At 40.4% G+C, this 21273-nt stretch overlaps 1 protein-coding gene across 5 annotated transcripts in view; it reads right to left on the bottom strand.

Moving 5' to 3' along the window:
- Positions 1-21273, bottom strand: part of LOC125885026 (teneurin-3) — a 409411-nt gene that overhangs the window by 233406 nt on the left and 154732 nt on the right. The window contains exon 1 of one of the 5 annotated variants that reach the window (XM_049570420.1): positions 6787-7345. The exons of the other annotated variants lie outside the window; for them this stretch is intronic. The gene's annotated coding sequence lies outside the window, so the exon portion shown is untranslated. Of the gene's footprint in view, positions 1-6786; positions 7346-21273 lie in introns of those variants that run through there. 5 annotated transcript variants of the gene reach the window in all.

The following is a 21273-nucleotide window of genomic DNA, read 5'->3' as shown; positions in this document are numbered from 1 at the left end:
ACTTAATATGGGAAAAGTGGAGAAAAAAAGAAAGGTCAAGAGCTCCTGCGGCTCAGACCGAGCTAGCATTGTTATTTGGTAAAGTCAGACACACACAAAAGGTTGCTGTTTACCTTATTCATGTCACATACTGTCTAGAGTGGGCAAATATATTCAGTATATTCAGTTGAATGGACAGTTACAGGGAAACAGGTTTCCCCAAATGCAAAAGTGCAACGCATCCATTACACATCCAGTATAGGATGGTTTTTGATGTACAGACTGTTGACCTATCAAACTGTTGTTACAAGGTAACTGTATAGAAAAGGACATTTATTGAATTATTATTATTATTATTATTATTGTTATTATTATTTAATTAATTTAATGTTTTAATATGTCTATTATGGAGAAAAACACAACAAAAAATATTTAAATCACAAATGGAGGAGAGGGGGATCAGAGTTAAACAGTTACAAAGTGCTGAAACAATTATCAGACTTGTTGATGGGTTGATTGACAGGAAATTAACTGGCAACAATTTTGATAAGTTTTGAAAAAAAATCAATGTGACTAAAACATTGACACTTTTTTAATTATCAGTGCAGAGGTGATAAGTGGCTGTGAAAAATTCACTTTTTTCTTTGAAATGTCTCCAATTAAAAAAGCCATTATCCATTTAATTGAAGTTATGTGAATTTTTATTGATTGGTGATAAAAATTATATTGACTGATGAAATGATTACGACATCTTCACACTTTTACATGTCTTATTTTGTTAATTTCCCACTGTGCTTGAATGTATCAATATGCCCCAGGAATTGCAGTCCACTACTGTTGCGACTACTGAAGCACAATAAAATCAGAATATAATCCCAATAATGATGCATTTGAAGTGCAAGAGGCCTGAATAATTCTCTTAACTGACAGCAATAAGTGATGGTAGCTGTGGTCACTTGGAGCTGTATGTGTCTAATACTTTAAATGACATTCCTGCGTTATGGTCCTGACATGCTCCACCTTCCACCATATGATTCATAATAATGTGGACGCTTTGACTGCTTCTTTTGATTTGTCTTCACTACTGAAATGAGAGTCAGAACGTTCGTTTTTTCCAATTTGTCCTTTTGAATTAGTGATGAGAAGGGATGGCGCTGCGCTCTCTCACAGGGAGCTGCCTGAAAAACACACATACGGTACACAGGCGCAGACACAAAGTAGAATATGCACAAACACTTCCAGAGATGTATGAGGTACATCACACACCCATATAAATTCCAACTAACAGGTGTACAGACACTTTCACGCGGCAGTCCAAAGGCACACATACAAAACACAATACATACACATTACTGTTGCGCTCTTATGATGAATGAACTATAAATGCCCTTGTATGTGATGAAAAATAATAAAACAGGGAAAAATATGGTCAAAATAATGAGCTGGACCTTTAGGCCGCCCCCAGTGAGTGTTGTGTGTGAACTATTGTAAATCCTTGTGTCTGTTCAAGTATGCATAGCTAAAGAATAATGTTATATGGCATATCACTCCATGTGCGTGTGGGTGTGTGTGTGTGTACTGGTCCAGGGCATTTTAAGAATAATTGAAACTTTTATTTTCTGAGTAATAGCCCCATCTAGAGTAATGCAGTCCATCAGGAAAATTACTACAGACTGACGCATGCACACGCACGCATGCGCACACATACACACACACAAACACACACACATGAACGTTCGCACTGCGACACAGACACACACACAACTATACTTGCAAGGGCAAGCCACTGACTCACATTCATTCCATAACTCCTGTTTCAAAGTGATGTCCTTCCTCTGATGACTTTCATCATCTTTCTAGCTTTGAAACATAAATACACACATACCCATGCGTGCGCGCACACACACACACACACACACACACACACACACACGTGCACGCACGGATGCACACGTGCACAAACACACACACACAGACCCCTATATATCGCAGACACCCAATCTATCTCACACATCACTCTCAAAGGCCTTGTTGCTAGGAGATAGTGCTCTATTTGTGGAGAGAGAGCGACAGAGAGACATAGAGCGAGATATATAGGGGTGTGCGTGCATGCGGGTGTGCATGAATCTTGTTTGTGTGTGTGTGTGTGCGTGTGCGTGTGCAAGAGAGTGATAGAGACAAATGAAAGAAAAGTGCAGGAATGACAAATTGAGCAGATAGGAGAGTCAAGTTCCTTTAAAGCAGGAAGAATCTCTCAAGACATTGTATCTCTGTCTCTCTCTTTCACACACTCACACACTCACACACACACACACACACACACAGTCACTCACACACTCAGTGGCAGCTTGTTTCTCAAATCTGGACCAGAGACAGAGCACTAGGACAATGTGTGTGTTCCTGCAACTCACGCATGATCGCTCATGTGAATGTGTACATATCCGTGCAGTAACATAAATGCCAGTGTGTGTGTGTGTGTGTGTGTGTGTGTGTGTGCCCGCAGCAGTGGTGGGATCCAGCAGGTCATATAATGGTTGGCTGGTCACATTGTCTGCCCCAGCGGTCAGTCCCTCATACACACACTGTCTCCTATAATCTGCAAATACATCTATTATAATCTGATAAATCCTGCAGAGAAACAAAATCCTCATCTGAAACTCGGTGACCACAACAACACTTCTACAGGGCGAAACTTAAACCGTACGCCTCCGCACTGTTGTCCTTCTAAGAACAGCAAACATCTAGGAAAAAACAAATTCCATAATAAATCCAATCAAGAGCGACACTTTGCTTCCATACTTCCACAACATATTGATATTTTTACTGATATACCATAAGTGATAATGAACAGCTGGTACTGATGAGTGTGTTCAAACTGCAGTAGCACTCCGGCCTAGTTTACAGTAGTGGTAGAGCGACGTGCATTACAGGGTGCGGAGAAGGTTATGTCAGTTCATAGACCCGCAATATATATCTAATTTATTTATTCACAGATTGTGATCTTTTTCTGTGATTTATTGTAGTTTTTTTGGGCTGCAAAATGCTCAAACACATTTATTTCTGAATTTCTGTCTCCCCACGATGGACCCTCAAACTGCTACTGACACTGCTGTCTTTAATCGAAACACATTTTTGGAGATATTATAGAAATGTGCTCCCTTCAAGCAACATAGACGCTTTTAAACATGCACAAAATGTTAGATTTATTCATTCAAAATTGTCTGGTAAAAGGAAATAGTCTATTATGCCTCATTACCCGCATCAGTTGTAGCCAATTGATCCCAATGCTGAAATTTTTAAGCACTTATTGCCTAACAATTATTACTACCTCAGCATTTTAAAGCATCATGAGCAAACCCAGTGCCAATTCAAGGCAAACTGCTCAGTTCAGCCCATTACTGAAAAATAAAGATTGAAAATTTTATAAGCAAGTCATTAACTGTAGCACACTCAAATCCCTTTGTATTCCTTCGGTTATCAAGCTGCCAGTAATACTTACGAACTTGTGCTATAATGTGCATATGAGGCCTTATGTCATGTAAATACCAAAGGAAGTAAGGTGCTCCATCATCATAGAGTTCAAAAATGTGCTGCTGTACACTAACTTTACCAAATTATCCTTTTTTTGGTGTTCCACTCCACCAGTGGAATGTAGCAGCTGTCTGTGCTGGTTGACTGACTGCATTTTCTCTCACAGTGGTTGGTCTGAAACTCACAGTCCGCTTAATCCACTAAAACATTCCAGAGAAGCAGAAAAAAAGCCCAAATATGTGCACACAAAATTCACCTTGACAAACATGTCAAATATATCCAGCGAAATATAATTAGCCACATGCACCAGGGCTTCTGACAATGCCCCGCCACTTTCTTACTATTATTCCGAGCCACACGCATACAAATCAGCATCTTTTGAAATCTCACCCACTCACATTACACACAGCATCTGTTATCAACAACCACTGTGATACTCAGAAAATAATTCTCCTGCTACTTTGAGACATCTTCACAGCCTTGCTCTGACACATTTTAGCAACCGACTATATCAAACCACGCTCCTCAGAAACATATGTGAGCAAATAGAAGCAAATATGTTTGCTGAATTACCATTTGACCTTTTGTGCAGAACGGCCTATGGATGCAATATGAAAAGGATATATAATTTTATAGCCCCTTTATTCTCACTCTGACGTCTTATCATTCCTAATAGGCCCGCTGGAATCTTAATCAGTTACACATGGTCTTCTCTCAACCATCGTCCCTGCCCTGCTTTCTTTACGATCTGTCCATCCACAGTCGTTTTTAAGATTTTTTTCCTCTTGCGGTGACAGTTTAATTCCTTTAATCCATCACTAACTTCCTCTTTTGCACCGTAACTCGCACGCACATTTTTAGGAGCATCTCAAAATTTATGTTTCTAATTGAAAAGGTAACAGTGGGTGGGGGCAGTAAGAACAGAAGACTGAAAGAGAGAGAAACGAGAGAGAAAGACACACATGCACACACACACGCACACAGAAAGCAATGGAATGCAAATCTCTGTGTCTGGAAGCGATTAGGCAAAAAGCTAAAGCCCGTCTTCTCTTTCTGTGCCTGAGCAGCAGCACCCACTCCAGCCACCCTAACCCTCACCACACACACACACGCACACACACACCCGTATCAACATGCCTTTCACAACACACAATGCTAAAAGCAGAAGCGTTAAATTGTCAGAAAGCCACATTAGATGGGCCCTTGATGCTTCGCGAGGCCAACCCTCGTTTCACTGGGTTAAATACAGTTTACTCACTTCTGTCGAGGTGACAGACAGCAAGGTGTTAATGTACCTCCATTTCATTCTTTTTATTTATTGTTGTGAGGAAAGCACTGTCATTTAATCAGCCAAGGACGGATAGCAGGCTTTGTGTTTACTTTAGAGCTGTAGATCATGTGTGAGATCATGTATGTATGTGTGTGTGTGTGTGTGTGTATGCTTGTTATTTGTAAATCTATTTTGGAAAAGACTATATAAATATCAAACAAGAAATAGAAGGAAAATGTCCTTAATGTAATTAAATACTGTATATGAGCTCAAAATTCTCATCACAAGTAGTGACAAAACACAAAACAATGTCACCAAGTTCACATAGAAAGCCCAGCTTTGAGCGCCAAAGCAGAGGTCTACCTTCGTCCTAAGTTAGGGATAAAAGAAAAAAAAAGTGAAGTGAATCTATGTTAAGAAAAAAAAAAAAAAAAAAGTGTTCTAAAAAGTGTCCTTAAAAAAACAAATATCTGCCAAGTTAAAAAAAAATGCATACATGTACACTCAGTTTATCCTTCCAGAACTCAAACACTTTGCATGAATGTTCACAGTTACAATTCAAACTCCGCATCATAGTGTCAACTTAAAATAAAATAAAATAACAAATCAAAAACTTTAAAAAAAAAAAAACTGTTATTAATTCAAGTGCCGGCTGCTTCTTACGTTATAGTTCACGGTCTGTTGTATCTGCTGGGCAGGTTTGACATTTAATGATGACAAGAAACTTCCTGGTGTGAATTCGATATCAACATCTAAAGTTGCTGTAGGGCCTTTGAAAGAAAACATGTTATTAACTGACGGCTGATAGCTGTCGACAGTGCGTTGATCACTGACTTGACAGAATTCTTAACCTTCCTCTTTCTCCACCACCACATCATGAACTGTGACAGCAGGGCTAACAGCAGGGCTGCGTGTCGCCGTCAGACGCAGGCAACATTTCTACTCTGGATGAAGAGGGAAAGAGAAAAAAAAAATCAAAAAAGAGATCCAACACCGGTCACAAGGAGACATGCAGGGGCCAGAATGTCTTTGGTAACTTTGCCAACAACTATGACTGACAGCAGTTTGTCCTGAATGTTTCTCATTATGTCCTCCACATTGATTGGTACCCTAATTAAGGTAATATTCCCCATCTCCATTCCCTTTGAATATTGCCCCTACGTAATGGCCTCAAAATCAAAACCAGACCTTGAAGCTAATGCTTACTATATGATTAACCACTGAAATATTTATACATGTGTGTGTCACTCTGTGTGTGTGTGTGTGTGTGTGTGTGTGTGCCGTAAAAGGACTGTAGCACACAGAGTAGGCACTAATTGATTGGCAGCCTTTGCTGCTTTACTAAAGAAGCTGACAGTGATTTAGACGAATAAGGGCTGATATACAGAATTAGTTAGTTAGTGACTGAGTGAGTGCAAAAGTCAAATAAAAATAAAATGACTGAATGACTTGGCTTAGTGACTAACTTGACGCTTGATTTAACCTTATAGTCTGTAGTTCGGAAAGTGTGACCACAGCCAAGAGTCTGAGAGAAAAAAAGGAGAAAGGGGCCAAAAGACAGAGCACAAAGGCGGTGGATAAAGACTAAAATGTACAAGGGTGGAAGTAAAAGAATAAGAAATTGATGCAAATGAGGAAAGAGAGAGAAAAATTATGGAGGAGAAAAGGAAAATAGAGGACGATAAAATAAACAGTGCTTGGCTAAGATGCAAAAACGGGCTTTCCTCTCCCTCGCCACTTTCTCACCAAATCAAACCATGAGGCCCCAGTCTGGCACTATTTTAACACACACACACATACACACACACACACACATACACACTGATTGACTGTGAGTTTACATTCAGTCAGTGAATTCACACAATGAGAGGCAATTGACTAGAGACCAAGCAATTTCCCAAGGCATGCAGCCACACACTGACACAACACACACAGACACGCACACACACCGCCACATTGTGTAGTGAGAAGAAAAGAAAAGAAAAAAAATGAATTCAGTGGTCTACCTTGTCCGTGTGAGTACTCCAGTGTCGCCCGGCTTAAAGGGTTAACGCTCCCAAAAAACACATAGGATCCTTTCAGGCACGCATGAACACTCTGAGTCGTCCTGCTGCTGAGGGGAAAAAATAATAATACACCTCCGTCTCTTGTCTTATGCCGCTTTCCCCCCTTTCTCTTCTTTGGAGAAGATATAAAAAGCGCAAGCCCTGTTTGCTGAGGTTTGTTCTCGCTTCTCTCTTTTCTCTATCTGTGGGACTGCCTCTGTCTTTTCTCACTTCTTGTTCTCATCCAGCCTCTGCGCTCCAAGTGAGGGATGGAGAGTGAAAAACACTGGAGGATAAAAAAAACATAAACCTCCTGCTTTCTCTCCTCTTTCTCCCTTTTTTTCTCTTCCCTGTCAATTAATGAAAACACAGATTTCTCTTCTTTTCTCCTCTACTCCGGTTCCTTTCTCTGCCTGCCGCTGCTTCTCTCAGTGTGTGTGTGCATGTGTGTGTGAGCGCCGTCTCCTGCTTGCCTCTGCCACCTCTGCTGTGTGTGTGCCTGTCTGCCTGGCTCCCTCTCTCTCCCCCTCTTTGCTTCTGCAAGTTTGAAGCTCTCTTGCTGGTGGAGCGAGGATGGAGGCGGAGCTGTGAGGACAGAGGGAGCAGATGGGAGGATGGGATTGGCTGACACAGAGGGGGATGAGTGAGATAGAAAGAGAAGAGAGTGAGAGGGGGAAAGGAGTGCAGGGAGGGAGGGGATTTCAGTATTTGGAAGCTGGAGGTGTAGATGTGTGGAGCAAGAGGAGAGGAGGAGGAGGGCCAGGGCGAGAGGCACTCCCTCTCTGTCTCTCTCTCTCACACACACACACACACACACACACACACACACACACACACACATTCACTCACACACACACACACTCCTCCTCTCTCTGCATTCTTTCGCTCTGATCTCCCCGATTTCCCGACCACATATGTATTCATAGCACAGAAACTACACCTCTCAGCCGCTCACACATGATCTCTCTCTTTCTGTCTCACTCTCATACACTCACTCATATACACACCCACATTTATGTGGAGTGTGTGTGTGTGTGTGTGTGTGTGTGTGGTTAGGGTTTTGAGGCAGCTGTATAAACCAAAGGTACTGAGAGAGAAAGAAGGGGGGCGACTAGGCTTAACTAAAAGGGACTCTGCAGCACAAACGCATGCGGGCAGGCATACACAGGCTTGAATGTGTTACACAAGGGGACACACACACGTGCAATAACAGACACACACACTCCAAGGTACACAATTTGTGTCACATTAATCTGGATTTAATTTTGACAGATTTAAAAGAATAAAAAATAATTAATGTAGAAGCACAAGTATAGTCAAATATTCTGTTTGTGTTTGTGCAGATATGTGTGTGTATGTGATGAGAGCAAACAACAAAGAAAAGCTCTGTATGTATGTGTGTGTGTGTGTGTGTGTGTGTGTGTGTGTGTGTGTGTGTGTGTGTGAGGGTGTATGCGCTCCTAAGTTGAAAGGGCCCGCTGTTGCAGTGTTTCTTTTTTTTTGCCAAAAAATGACAGAAATTATTTTTTTTTTCTCTTAGTGATATCTTTATTATTCACTGTAAATTATTTAAATGTATTATATTAATAAAGCAATAGTATATTAAAACAGTGTATAAATAATTATGTAAGTTATTATAAATAATTCTTCCTTTGACTGGGTATTTATTTTTATGATGTTCTCCATAGTATTTTTTATTAATAAAAAAGTATAAGTGTAGAAGAGGTGTATATATTTTTATACATATATATATATATATATATATATATATATATATATATATATATATATGTATGTATGTATGTATGCATATATACATACATATGTGTTTTTTTTATTATAAATGTTAGTGCACCAAAACATGCACAGTAACAATATAGAGGGCAGTTTCTGTAGTTTTTCAACATGGTGATCTTCATCCACACACATATGAATAATAACATATAACACAACTTTAATAATAAATAAATTCCACTCCTAAGGATTTATTTACACTTTTTTTTCTTCACACACAGACATGCACACATACAGTTTGTGCATGGCTGTAAGTCCTTCTAGTAATATCTATGTAACAAGGGACAGAGGATATCGCTCGGAAGGAAATTGACATTCACTCCATTATTTCACACATGGGCAGCCTTTTCACTGTGTTATCTTGCACACACACAAGCACACACACACACACACACACACACACAAACACGTGAACAAGTGCCTCTAACATTTTATAGAACACTTAAATGTCCTCTGTTCCTGTTCTCCAAAGGGAGGATCGACAGAACAACATGAGCTCAGTTCGGATGACTTTACTGCACAAGAGACGGAGCATAATGCCACCAGAGAATAAGGGGATGATCACACAGAGAGCGTCGATACAGAAACATCCGCTTCAACTACGCTGAGGAAGGCTGAGTTTAGTAGAAAAGGCTCAGTGAATGTGGTGTTCTTTGGACCAGCTGTGACATTGATAAGTTATACAACTCCAGAAAGTTGACAATAGTTTGTCCTTTTTGCGTTGGGTAAATAAGACAGGAAAATACAAAGCATGACACTAGCGAAGACCACACAGATTTTGCAGGTGTTAGGCTATATGATGTAGTCTATGTGAGCAAGACAATGCAGAGGGAAACACATGAAGGAGATTCATGTAGTCTTAAGATATCAGAGTGCTCAGTCCAAAACTTGTATCACAATGTCTGCTGCAACATCCACTGCAGCTTTGTTTCCCCTCTGCACTACTGGCTTATAAAGTCCATCCAGGCCCCGAGGAGGCCGAGATCTGTGTTTGTTATGGAAGCAGAAGGCTCATGTATGCCATACACCTGGGTTACAGTATGAGCCCTTTTGTAGAGCGTGTAATGGGCTGACGGCTTGGTCCTTGCTTTACCATGAAATTCAAGAACCATGTGCTTTTCATGCTGACTGCACACTGTAAGCTCCAGTGTTTCTGTGGCACTGTAAAAAAAAAATTGGCTTCTAAAGTCTGTGGTTTAAGCGACTCCAGGTCGGACAATGTGACACAATCTACATTTCAAGAATAAGGTGGCCAACCTTGGTTACATCACCAATGGACCCCATTACTTTTACTGCAGTTGTGGACATTAGAGATGTTGCCACTTTATGACTCATACAAGGAATTAAGGCTAAAAATCACCACATTCCCTTAAATTAAGTAAAAAAAAAATCAACTGTTTCTGAAAGATAATATACAAAATAGCAATTTCAATTTAAGAAAGGAGGATAAAATGGTTTTTAGTTATGACAAAACGACTAAGCCTTAAGACTCTGAGTGGGCATTTCCTTTGGCACCAGTTGACTGACAACTGAGAGTGGGCGCTTCTCAGAGAAGTGCTGTCAACTTCTGATGTGTGCTTCTGACTGGAAAAATGTCATACACTTTTTTCTTTCCCCTTTTCAATAAATCCACATGGTATTAGTGGTTAACTATTATCAAATTAAGACATGTGTCCCTTTATACAATTTAAAAAGACCTATTGTGCTGTTTAGTTTTATATAAAGGAGATTATGTTGGGTATCTTTCTTCAACTGGCCAAAATGTAGAGACAGAACAACATGAGTGTCCAGAGGTAACAAAGAGGGCTAAGCCAAAAGGGTAAGGGGGTGCAGGTAGGGCCATGGCCACATTATTGACACATAATTACTATGTGTATGTACAATATTTTTGGCAGCACTAGACATCAAACAACAGCCAAAAAACTGCAAAACATTAAGCTGCTACCACTCTTTACAACTTCTAAGCAGAGGGCAGAAGATAACGCTATCTCGTAGCCTGACCGGGCAAAGCCTCTTTTCCTCAGGGCAGCTGCCTCTGCCTCTCTCAGACTCACCCTGGGTCTGGGTCCACTCTACAGCTAGATTTGGCACCCGAAATGTCCCAAAAAAGAACACAGCACACTGACTGACAAAGCAAGCAAACAAACAAACAAAAAAAACCAAAACTGCTCAACTTTGAGAAAATTAGGCGACTAAGGGGTCTCCAACTGATGAATCGAATCCTTGACGTTCATGGGCAGCCCTAGTTTCTTGCATGTAGTATAAATGTGTTATTTTCTACTATTCTCAAAACAGCGAATATGAATGTTTCTGCATACTGGTGCTCCTAAACAGCCTTTGAATTGCATGAACTGGGTATGCCTGGAAAGTAGAGGCTCCTGTGGATCCACTGAGCTCAATTGTATTCATGTGTGATGGTGTTAGCCCCCACAGTAACCATTTTATTTTAGATAGACCATGTTTTGAAACCTGACATGACTGTGTAAATTGACCTATTGTAACCTCTAGGATAATCACAGCCTCGTAAAACTTTATAACCACAAACTACAGACCTCGGTCACTCAAAGGATGTATGGCTTCCAGAGGTAAAATGACAGTTACAGGGGTCTCTCAGCAGTTTCCAGAACAGAAGTGCTTACCATCCAGTCGCCAAAAAATGAAATTCTTACAGAAGACTCTGAATGTCAAAATGTTTTCAATAAAAAAGGTCTTGGTGTGTTAATGCAGTATTTTGGAGGGATTTTTGACAATTTTTTTTATCAATTCTTTAGTGGTCAAAAATGCAACAAATCTGGGTAACAAATAGCATCAACCTAAAAATTGCTACAAGCAATAATTAAGCATGTGACTGGCCATCATATACTTCCTTCATAATGTTGTCCCATATATCTAATCTTACAAAATTTGAATCAGTACCTAACTGTAACACGTTTATTATGACAAGAAAAACTTGACATGCCATGCTGAGCTGCATTTCAATGAATCTTTATGTTCCCAGCTTTCAGATGATTTACACATGGCATATCCTGTTGATGTTATAGGCTAAACTTAAGTCGTTTTGGTGTGTCAACCCAAAATTTTCAGTGGCCACCACGATAAAAACATACTGTGGTGCCGCTGCTGCCTGTGTCACAGCAAATAGCAAAAGTTTCTGACCCCCAGAAAACAATAATGTAGGGAATGGTATCACTGCAGAACGATAAACACGCAACATATTATAGTTGGTTTGACGCAACAAATAAAAGTAAAAAATCATCAGACCAAGAAAGAACCTGATGATACTAAATAAGGACAAAGTGGGAAAAGATGCATGAGCAATACATAAAAATAAATAAATATAAGGTACAATGAAAGAAGGGCAGCAGAAATATGTTTTATTTCCTGTCAGTCCTTTTTATGAGCTCATTTGATTGTGAAATGTAAAGACAAATAATCTTGTTCCCAAATAACTAATTTAGTCACAACACACAGAACCATACACACAGCATAAATATTTTATTAACCTATACATCATCATCATCATCATCATCATCATCATCATCACACATACACAAAAGCTAATGATACAAGCATCATCTCCCATAGAGGTTAATGGAGTATGGATTTTGGCATGGAAGCCACTGGCAAGGAGATGAGGATATTAAATGTGGAGTTATCCTTAATCCTTAATGCTGTTGCTTTTATTACATATTCCCCTACATTCACCATGTACCTATCTTTGTGCCTATGAACCTATGTATGCATGTATGTATCAGTCTGTCTGCCTATTGATCTATCTATCCATGTCTCTATCTCTTTATCTATCCATCAGTCTGTCTATCTATATCATAAATACTTCCATGTGTCTTTCACTGGCCAAGGGTCCTGCTCAGGGTCCACTTATTACAGCCCGTCCCCCCATGCTTTTCTGACGTCAGTAATAAATGGTTATAAATTATCAGTTATTACTGGCAACTTTTTTAACTTTCCAAAACAGGCACTCCACAGTCCTGTGGCATCCACTTTACACGGCGTTAGCCAGATGTGCAGAGGTGTGACATTGTGTCTTTTTTCATTCAACTGCTTCTGTCACTTTTCATGTTTACAACCGAGTGCAGCGCCATGAGTGCCTGGTGTGTGCGGAGCGAGTGTGTGAACTGTTATCCTTATTTGAACGTTATCACGCCTCACCCATCTCTCTGACAGCTGCCTTTTCACTCCGAGTTTGGCCATTTGGAACAGCTATAAACACTTTAACTTTCAGACAGACGGTCATACGACACGTCGTACAAACTTAATTGATTTCACGCACACTCTGGCCTGTAGTCTCACTGTTTCGCATTGATATGATTGAGGGCAACACACTTTGGCCAGAAAACAAGCCAGGGTCTCTGGCACGCCTTCAACCAAATCTTTAATTAAGCACTGTGGTCAGAAGGACGTGGTTTTATCTTTCTACTTGATGAAGGAGTTTGCAAAAGTGGATCACTTACAGGAAAAGTGTGCAAGATTTAAGGGGATTTAGTGGTATCTAGCGATGAGGACTGCAGAATGCAACCAGCTGAAACTTCTCCAGATTAGAATTCCTTAAGTGTTCACAGTCTAGGAGGTTTTTTTACCGGGAGCCAAACTGTCTGCAGAGGTCTCTTCCTCTCCAAAACAAACAGACCAGGTGATTAAAATTGGTTAAAACACTGAATAAAGCAGTAACACGGTCCAAGCGGTGTCTCTCTTGTGGAGTTTAGCATGTCGCAGACAAAGCACCTGCTCAGCATCTGCTCATGTGTGCTCACTTAACTACTCTGATAACTCAATGTGTCCTCGCCTTATTTCTGATCCAGACGTTTGCGTGGATTTTACCACGAGTCAAATTATCTGCAGAGGTCTCATCCTCTCTAAAACAGAGCTGGTGTTTAAAACTGGTGAAAACACTGAATAAAACACTTTCACAGAACAAACCAGTGTTAATTCGACACTGTCGGAGACAAGGTGCTAGCCCAGCACCTGCTAATCAGTGCTCACCTTTTTTCTCTATAACCTTGAATCCTCCATATGTTGAGGAGGTTTTTACCAGTAGCAGAATTATCCACAGAGGTCTCCTTCTCTCCAAACAAACATACCCAGTGATTTCAACCAGTAAAACACTGAATAAAGCAGTTCCATGTTTAAAAAAAAGTGTTTTTTCCGATGCTGTCATCGCAGAGGGGCTTCCTACTACAGTAGCAGATATGAAAAAAGCAAAAAGTGAAATCATGACTGGCCCAATCAAGAACCTGTGTTTGGTTTGTCCATTTTGGGATACTGTAGAAACATGGAGGCGCATCGTGGCGATCTCTTTGGACAAGGACCCACTCCCTATGTAGATATAAACAGCTCATTCCAAGGTGACATGTCCCACTAAATCCTACACACTGGACCTTTAAGAAATGGCAGATTCTATCACTGAACCACCAGTGCAATGCTGTGAATGGTAGGGCAGGCAGGGGGTCCCTAAAAGCTTGTCTAGCCGCACACACAGTGGTGCTACTGAGCATGAACACATCCGATAAGAAGCTGACGTTTCACACAACTCTGTCTGAATGTAAAGTTTCCAATTCAGTCCAAACTTTTTTTTCCCAAATTCACATTTACACTTCATGTAGACACTGATCCATATGCATTTCCTCTTCCATGTGCTTTCCAACAGCACTGGGTTGCTCTAGTGCTCATTTGTAATACTGCCACTTCACATTAATGCTGGCAAACAACTGCTCAACAACAACAGTCAGAGAATGTGTCTGTGGATCAAGAAATGCTAGATATGCAAAATGTTTGCTCATTAACAGTCTTAACACAAGATGTTTTTACAAATGCTTTGTTATTTACCATTTAATACATCATCACATACAGTTTTCAGTTCTCTTGGGATTATTTTATACGTATAACGTGCTGTATCTTCCTTCTACCAACAGAAAATAAATAGTTTCAGCTTTCTTTAAGATGTTTTACTCATCTCTTGTTGCTCATATTCCCTAAACTGCCCCCAAACTGAGTGAGTGTCCTTCATTTTCTGCTTTAGAATCTCTGTCTTAAAAGGAAGAATCTCTCAAGAAGAAGAGACTACATCTGAATCTCAATATTTCTGAATGTTTCCCCACACTGAATACAAACTTCAGTGAGAAAAACATGCTCTTCCATTGAACTATTTTTCATCCCAATTCCCTGCAGAAAGAGAATTCTGGAGAGAGAGGTTCGGACTCACAGGACAGTTCTCGTTTTCTTTTCTTTTTCTCAATCCCCATCCCTCCAGCAGTGAGGCTTTTCTAACACCAGTGTATTTGCTGGTGCCCCCCCACCGACACACACAATATAGACTCTATAGGCCTTCAAAGTGTGTGTGGTGTGTGTGTGTGTGATCGATAGAGGGAGGGGGAGGAGTGTGTGTGTGTGTGTGTATGTTTCAGTGCAAGTTCAGCTGTTCCCGCCATTTAAATGTGTGTATGTGTGTAGGAGCGTGTGTGATACGGGTCCCTAAGCTCTTTCATTTCATTGTATGGGACCCCTACTGGGCAAGTTCACAACCTTAGAGAGAGAGAGAAGGCGAGAGAGATGGAAATGAAAGAGTAGCGTGAGGGGAAAACGGGGGAGAGGCAGACAGAGAGAGAAAGACAAAGGGAGAGAGGAGAGAAACAGAAAGAAAGTGGCTTAAACAAGCCAACTGGTGAATTAAAGAGGAAAAAAAGCAATGAGGCGAGAACTCTAAACCAGCAGAAGGGAGGGAAAGAGGGGAAAAGAAAAGAGAGCTTTCTCCTTTTTCTTAATCCTTCATTCAGTATGAGGGGATTTGAGTCGATGGTGAGATAACGTAGCGTAACTCCCTCTCACTGTGGTGGTGGTGGTGTGTGTGTGTGTGTGTGTGTGTGCGTGAGAGCCGCTATGAGTTCGGACATTTCAGCCTCCTGGTCAGACTACAAAATAACAGTAATCATCTTGACCAATGCACCCTGTAGCTGTGTGTGTGGGCAAGAGGGAGCAGCCTATGTTTGTGTGTGTGTCTGCATGCGTGTGTGTGTGTGTGTGTACATGTGTGCATGTGAGCACACATTACCCTGTCAACCTCTGCGCAGCCCATTCTAAATAACAGTGATGACTAAGATCATATGGGGGTGGACTAAACCATTTAGGATAAATGATGGCGACCTGCTGTTTTACCCACCTGTGGTTTAAGCACAACGTACTATAACTCTCTCTCTCTCTCTCTCTCTCTCTCTCTCTCACACACACACACACACAGACACAGACACACACCCACACACACACACACAGAACAGCATGCACAAACCCACACAGATTACTACCTTTACAGAGTCACTTGATGAAAATATGCCAAATTTATGGTGACACAGAGATGTTAAAAACAGAACACACACCCTCTCCGTCTCAAAGGAGAAGACTCACTGGGAGTATTTGACAGAGACCCTTGAAAGTCATGTGCATTCTCTGAGTGTGTGTGTGTGTGTGTGTGTGTGTGTGTGTGTGTGTGTGTAGAAAATGGAGGGAAACAAAATATATATATATATATATAGAGAGAGAGAGAGAGGAAGAAAATAAAGTCGACAGACATGACATGCGATTAAATAAATCCGGCTCGTGGCTGTTTTTGAATGGCTTGATATTACAAAGCATAAATAGCAATTAGAAAATATGCCAAATGTACAGGTGTGTCAGTCTCAGTCACATAAAGGTAGTGAAATACTTTGATTGCAACATTGTTGGTGTTTAATCTAAATGGAAGCATACCATATTCTTTTTATTTTTCAAAATGCATGACTTTGTGGTTTTGCATAAAATAGATTTGTCAAATGTGTCGAAAATCTGCAATAATGTAAGATGCATTTAATACCACATATATCACTGTATGTATACTATACATATGTATGCACAGAGATACTTTATGTATCTTGTAGTTATGGATATGTACATGTAACACTGTCATTTTCACATACATACACTCACTCACATAGTGTTTCAGTGTTGGATCACTGGTCATTTCTCAGGGGAAATGAGTGTGTGTGTGTGTGTGTGTGTGTGTGTGTGTGTGTGTGTGTGTGTGTGTGTGTGCGTCCATGTTAGACAGAGGAGCTGGAAGGAGCAGTGATAATTTGTAGCTTCTTCATTTATTCACAGGAGAAAAGAAAATAATGAAAGAATACAGAGAGGGAGAGATAGAGGACAGTGAGAGAATAAGATGAATTTTCTGGACGTAAGGGACAAGAAAAGAAAGCAGTGTGAGGTGGTGTGGTGAGAGGACAGGAGACAGAGGAACCTCTTTGGTCATTACTGTGGAAAAGGCACCACTGACAGTGATATAAAATTTGTAAAATACTGAATTAGCTACAGTGTGTAGGGAAGGCAGAGGGGAATTAAACAGGAATCTAGACTATAAGATCCAGAATTAACAGCCGTCAGCTTCTTACACCAGGTAAACTCAAGCAGGTTAGTGTCCGGCAAGTTCACACTAATACAAAAAAAGACTTTTGCTGTGGTGCATTTACACACTACACATATAGAGAAACGACAAAATCACTCATGTTGCTGTGATACCAATACCAGTATTGAAAATGCCTGTGATACTACCTGAAATGCTGGATTAGGTATGGGCAAGTACAAGGGTCTATGCACCAATCTGATACCACACAATTCATTCATAAACTTTAAAATAGTTTGACACCTGAAAAAAACAGCAGTTTTCCTGGAAATTGAGTCTTCACTGCTCTAAAACAGTAGCCTAAACAGCAAGTTACGCTGTTACTACTGATTTAGAGTAGTGAAGTAGAACTGATTTCCATTCAATAGTGTAAAGTAAGCCATGAGAAGAATGTCAGCAATTTGGTCATTTCTATGGCATTCATTCTCTGTATGTATTTGTACATGTTTTACAAAGGATTTAATCTGTGCCGTGACTTGCCATCGCAATTAGTTCACACCCATTTAGGCTTAGTAAATAGGCATTAATGTTTTTTAACACCTATAACCAGATCAGTAATCAGTATCACTGATTTGCAAGTTCAGGTATTGGAAGCAGTATCGAGAAGGACAAAAATTGCACTGGCACATCTCTACAAATTACCTCTAAAACTCTGCAACATCAACTTAAAGCCTAGTTCACATTACGCGATTTTCACCCTCATTTTGCGTCGCGGAGACTATCGTAATCTTTTGAGTGTTCATACCTGGCGACGTGTGTTTCTGTCAGCAGGAGTCTCGCCAACTGCGCTACGACCTGTTTGTGCACACCACAAGATTTCTCCACCGAGCCCTTGCTGACAGAGCCCCAGATAATGTGGTGACGTCACCAAACTTGGAGACGACACATCATAAAGGCATGGATATTCTTGATTATCCTGGGTCCAAACACAACGCGCTCCCCATGATCCTGTGGACGCTGCCATGGTTGTTGTTGCTTGCTGGCTTGTCAGTGTTGCCAGATTTTGGGAGAGAAACAAGCAACCAGGGCTATGGAAACAAGCCCAAAGAAGCGACTATCAAGCATTTAAATAACTTATTAGGCAGATATATATATATAGAGGAAGGTGACGTTTAGACAGCAAGCCCAAATAAGCAAATCCACTTTAGAAAGGAGCCCAAAGTCGCGGCTAATAAGCGGACCTGGCAAGTGGCAACCCTGTGGCTTGTCCTCCTCACCTTTCTTCTGTCCTCCTGCGTGCTGATGTGGGACGTATCTTGCCTCTCATTGGCTGATGCTCTTTGTCAGTCGTGTCACACCTCTCCAGTTTTCTAGCATGCCAGATATCCAGTCCCAGTCACAGACGAGAGGGTGACTTGCTCGTAGGCTTGTTCACACATGAGGACTCGTCGTGGCAGACTATCTGCCAACTCACCTCCGACCCAAGGTGGCTCTCAAGATCCTCTGCGACGTCAAAATCACGCTGAAAATCATGTAATGTGAACTAGGCTTAAAGTGAATTTATGAATAGACTTCTTTAAAAATCTTTTGGTAGCACTGTGTGAATGAAACTGCCCACAAAAGGAACAGCGATCCGTATATAACAATTTTAGGGGAAGCAATCCTGGTAATGATTAAATCTCACAAACATACACCTCCTCATGTACAGATGACATCCATCACGCAGAGTCATTATGACAAGTTTGTGCAGTTAAGAGAGACCGAAGGGGAACACTCCTACAAGCAAACCTTACAGAAGAACAAAGTCAGAGAGATTTAGGATAAGAATACAGAAATGCATGAGGCCCAATATGTTTCTTGACTGGAGAAAGTTAAAAAGTTTGAAGACCACAACTGTGGACATTTTAAATTGGAAAATTATTTTGCTGATTTTATGTATGTGTACACTTAATCTACTTAATGTCTCTCAGGTCCAAAACCCAGCGCTGAGAAACTTTAAACACACTCTGATATATCCTCATCTTGGGTTGCCTTGCCATAGCAAAGTTGGTCAAAATAATCTCAGTTAAGATCTTCACAGAGGTCAGACTACTCATTTTGATCAGACCTGAACTGTAATGTGACCACATGATGAGAAGAACAGATGGAAACTATCCCAGGTTATTTAAAACGACGACTGAAAATGCATTACAAGACACAGTTTCCTCCTCTACCTCTTTCATTTCTGTGTAACGTACACAGAGACAGACTGCAAAGCTGTTACCAGGAGCTGTAGGGAGTGTGTGTTTTGTGTGTTAGGAGAAAGTGTGGGGTTATAAACAAATAGAAGTTTTCAATTAGAGACTTCATACTCTGGGACCAGCTGTGTGTATGCACATGAGTACACACACATGTATGTATGCGTGTATGAGAGAGAGCATGGCTATGAGAGCATGGCATGATTGAATCCAGCTGGTAATGATATTTGCTGGTTTGCTTTTTCTATACAGAGGAGTTCCCAAATCTCACAGAGAGCACACACACACACACACACACACACACACACACACACATACAGAGGGTGTGACGCCATGTTCCCCTGGAGTTAGATTTGGCTTGCTTCATATAACACACTACAAAGAGGGCGCTGTTCATCCAGCTCAAACTGAGCTTGAGTTGAGTTCAGTTTCTAGTTGACTGAAGATTGTGAAATAAAGTGTAAAGCTGATAAAAAAAAGCCACTACCAGAGAGGAGGATGAGACAGGAGGCGAGAGGGCTTGTGGAACATATGCTCATCTATACACTATCAGCAACGCATAAAGCTGCCGCTTTTTTATGTGTGCGGTAATTTCACTGAGGCATGCTAAAGGTTAGAGTAACAAAATTAAAAGGCTGATGTAAGCCCTACAAGTGACCCCAAGAGGTTCAAATTTCCTTTACAAATGTATTTTTAAAAGTCTGGAGTTTGAGTGACTTGGCTGCGGAAGGCCTGAGAGTTAAAAAAAAAAAAAAAAGAAAGAAAAAAGAAAGGGTGATTCATTCATAAGTCTGATCTAAATGGTTTTCTCTCTGTGTTTCTGTTTCCGACTTGAGAACAGGTGGAATATATGGATTTGCCAGTAAGCTTGCTAAAGTCCTTAATGTTTTTTTCAGAAGTGAAACAGGTGAAAAATAAGTTTTGCAGAGTGAAACAAAAGTTTTTCCAGGGTTATTTCTCTAAGTTACTTTTCATCTGTGAAAACAAGTGAAACATTTTTTGTTGGGGAAATACATTCACCTGCCAAAGCTGTTTGGTTGAACCCTTGAAAAATGGACCTCACGCTGTAGAACATCATCATTTGCATGATTCTGTGTAAATAGATCTAAAATAGAAAAAAATAAATTAAAAATAGCTCAAGGATTCTTTCTTTTTGCAGCAGAACACTAAGGCTCCTGTCTTCACCATCATCACATCATAACCTTACGTTACTTTACCTTACGTGCCCTGAAAACGTGGTATTTTGCTGTAATAAGCTGCATTTCCCGTTAATGGCCACAGGAGATTGCTGTTTCCGTAATTCTGTGCCTTTATCTATTAAAATAAAAGCCGTAATAGACAAAGCATACATTCTTTTTGGAGTAGATGGCTGAGGTTTCTGTTTTCGCCATCATCTTTTTACCTTATGTAACCTTACCTTACGTGTGGGAAAAAAAACGTAGTATTTCACTGTAATTGTGTAGGAATTTCTCCAGGGAATTTCCCTTGACAGGGAGACACGGGAGATCGCTGTTTGCACAATCTTGTACATACTGATCTAAAATAAAAATCATAATAGCTAGAACATGCATTCTTTTTGCAGCAGAAAGGCAAGGATTCTGTCTTCCATCTCAATATGTTGTACACTCATAATGACGTCACTGCACTATGTTACATGTGGTGCAATAACATGCAGTGGTGCCAGAGAAATAAATGATGACATTATCTTTGCACTCTGCTCATACAAATGATCACATATTAAAAAACTAAATAATGTACATAGTTTCAATATCTTATGTAGTGTTGAGAAATAATTTGTTTATGTTCCTAAATTTAGAAATCTATTGGATCAATATGTTTTCTGCTTTTATTATGAAAATTTTGATTAAAAAAAAAAGTCAGATTTTTATTACCTCCGCCAAGGAGGTTACGTTGTTGCCGGCGTTGGTCTGTTTGTCTGTTTGTTTGTCTGCAAAATAAGTTCTGAACAGATTTTGATGAAATTCTCATGAAAGGTTGATAATGGGACAAGGAACAGATGAACCACCAATT

This window comes from Epinephelus fuscoguttatus, linkage group LG3 (assembly GCF_011397635.1).
Source record: "Epinephelus fuscoguttatus linkage group LG3, E.fuscoguttatus.final_Chr_v1".
NCBI lineage: Eukaryota > Metazoa > Chordata > Actinopteri > Perciformes > Serranidae > Epinephelus > Epinephelus fuscoguttatus.
Note: the sequence above shows the minus strand (reverse complement) of the source record. Positions and strands in the feature narration are given on the sequence as shown.